Consider the following 3,277-nt stretch of genomic DNA (forward strand, 5'->3'; position numbering starts at 1 on the left):
ATAACTGAGAGAAGAAAACAGACTGCGTGATATGAACAAAACAACAAATAGCGTGTGTGTTCCATTTTCACTCTACAACGAGAAGCTCATGGGGCCTTTCCGAACCTGTGTCGAGAGCTGGATTCAATGAATCTCAGATTTGCCTTCTTAATAGTTTGTTTGGGTCCCTCACTTCAGTTTCGCTTCTCATGCACTGATTCGCTAGCTGAACAGCCATCAGAGTGAATTGAAGCCAATCTTTTGCCGACTGCCCTTTGGCCGACTGCCCGAATCGGCGGGTTTTCGGCCGAAAAGGCGTCGGCCCGGCTGAAAGACCCGACGGTGCGGGACACCACCAATACTGAGTAGGCCTGACGCCCACCGACGCGATAATCGGCCCTGATCTGTCCGGGCCATTTAGTCGGACGACGAAGCGTGCCTGTCGGCCCAAACTCAATTTGGTGTGTCCCGCACCGTCGCCGTGACAAGACTTAATTTGCCTTTCATGGGCGACGCATGGCCAAACGAATCAGTGGCATGAAGAAGTGAACGGTTTGCTTGAGAATGTCTTCCACAGCAACACTCCAATGGCTGATAGCTCCAAGTACCGAAGAAAACAATGTTTTTTCGATGGACGAGAGTGGAAAATGGAACGCACACGCTGTTTGTTGTTTTGTTTATATCACGACAGACACATCGTTTCCTCATTCTGTCTTCCGGTTGTTGCCTCTTTTGAATGACGAATACACACTACCGCCGCCTGCTGGTAAGGAGAGTTATTGCCACTCACGCATGTGCAGTTCCTACGTGCGTCTTGGCCGTCGGCTGAAGTCTTTGCAGTGTGTTCCAGTGCGACACATGGCCAAAACGCAGAGACGCGAGGCAACGCAACTGTCGGGGTCAGTCTGTGTCAGTTCTTTGTTGTCAGATTGGTGTCCGGGCCTTAACTAAAACGGCCGATTTCGGCCTGGTGTGTCAGGGCCTTTATTCTCAACACTGCTGTGATCGATTTTATTTCAGTATGGTTGCTCCCATGAGAAATATTGTTCCTAACCCTTTTAGTATGTATGTTTATGTTACATCTGAATAGAATCAGTGAAACAAAAAACTGAAAACAACTGGTTGCCAGATATCTTCTGATGTTTTCCTTTGTTAAAAATATTGTTTAAATAATTCTTCCTATGGGTTAAATAGTATTGCAGCAGCAATTGACTGTTGCCTTGTGGTGATAATATAATGGCTACATCTGCAGATAATAGACCTCCAGGTGGGCAGGTGGTGACCCTGGAGGCTTGACGTCTGGTGGCCTGCAGTCCTTTACATATGCGCCTCATAACAGGGGCTTTAAATCAGCATGAAACACCAATATACACTAAGTGTCACTTAGAAAATGGCAATAACAAAAGCTCAGGTGGGACATTCCTTTTCTTTTTTTCCCATCACACATCTCTTTACCCCTTTCCTGTTAGTCAGCTTCCTCTTGTGTGATTCTGATTATTGCTTGTTCTCCGTAACTGTTCCTGCAATGACAGCTTATTAGCAGGGTTACACATGATTTCATTATATTCTGTGTTCGAATAACGTAAATGACTCTATACTGTGTTAACTTGCTCTAATTAGACCCATGAATTACTTATGAAAGATAGTTTAATTTCACCCTGTATTTTCATGGTTCCATTCACAGAGATCAGATTTATTTTCAACAAAATTAGTTCATATAATTAGATTGATATGTTTATAGTAATTTCATTTGACGTGCAAAATAATCTGACGATTAAGTTGCCCATCTCTTATGTGACAAAGATACTTCCCTTATTACAACAGTCTATTCAATGTGGAATACATTATTGTCTTTGCCAATCATTTTAACTTTATGTCATGTTTTTTATAAAATGACTAATAATATTCACTAACTTTTGAATAATTGTGGGTAATCCTGCCTTTAATAATGGGCATTTTGGTTAAAAAAAAATAGTTGATTTGGTTCATTGAAAAGATTGATAATGATAATGATTTTTTTATTACCTAAAATTATTTATTCATGTATTTTTTATACTGTATGTATCTGTTACTTATTTCTGCCTTGGGCTTAGAGCCAACATTCCTCAGGGGCCACTGTGTCCTTTCTCTGCTGTGGCCCCTAACAGACAAGCACAGCAGTACTTTTGTTATTGAATCTGGTCCCGGAGTGAAACTACAAATCACCCCAGTTTTCCTAGAAACTGTTGAGCAACCTCCAGTTTAAACAAGCACAGACCAAATGTAGTCTTTTTAATTAACTTACGCTTTGTAGTGACTCTTAGCTGCAGCTATTTGGGCAGTCAATTACTCCAAGTGGTGCAGTTCAGCGTTCAGGTCCATAAAGTCCATTCGCATGGAGGTGTGAGTAAGCTGTCGTGCTAACTAGCTCAAACACTTCAGGCTGTTTAGAGGTTTCTCCGGCTCCCTCCAGTCCCTCTGGTCTTGTATCCCATAGTGCTCGTAGCCTCAAGCTATACTGGAAATGCAAGATGCTTTGAACTATTTCAGCAACAACGTTGAGTTCAAGACTGCAAAATGTCCCTTTTACTGCAATTAGCACTAGCATGGTATAAGTGGGTCTAAAGTGTTTCAAATAAAAGTTTGCAGACTTGTTCTATCTGTGTTGCTGTCCAACATGGAATTATTTTGGCTCCATAAAAGTAAAATGTCTCATTTTTAATTGCCGAAAAACGGTACATGTTTTACTTTATTGATGCTCCAAGGAAATGTTTCTCTTCTGTAATCTCTGAAGTGCAGCCAGTGTTGAGTGCACTGCTGAGTATTAGCACCAAGGTGGGTGTTTGCTGACATGGGCTATATAAACCCAAGTCATCTGGTTGGAGGGCAGTCTTCTTTAACAGCCCTGTACTGAGATTTTATGTGAGACTAACAAAACTATAACCTACATATACTCAGGGACACCGAATGATTTGTCGCAAAAGTGGCATGTAATCAGAATGATTAATTTTGGGTTCCTCGAAAAGGTCAAAAACAAAACATTACTTGGCCCTTAAAAGTCATAGGTCGCAGCTTGTCCAATAAACTGATTCTGCCTCGGAACACAAATCAAGACTGAGCTGACACCTCTCTTAAATGGGAAATAAATGGCATTTCCCAGCTTGGCACAGTCATTTAGCTGGTTTACCTAAGAGTGCCAAAAGTGGCAGAATGTCCACCAGCCCAAAGAAAAGGATTTGGAAAAGCTTACCGAGGTTTTGTATGGACACATTTTGAGGGCTGACTAATTGTATGTAACAAGACTGACAACTGGAATGGA

Source organism: Notothenia coriiceps, unplaced genomic scaffold (assembly GCF_000735185.1).
Source record: "Notothenia coriiceps isolate Sejong01 unplaced genomic scaffold, NC01 NC01_scaffold00035949, whole genome shotgun sequence".
Lineage (NCBI taxonomy): Eukaryota > Metazoa > Chordata > Actinopteri > Perciformes > Nototheniidae > Notothenia > Notothenia coriiceps.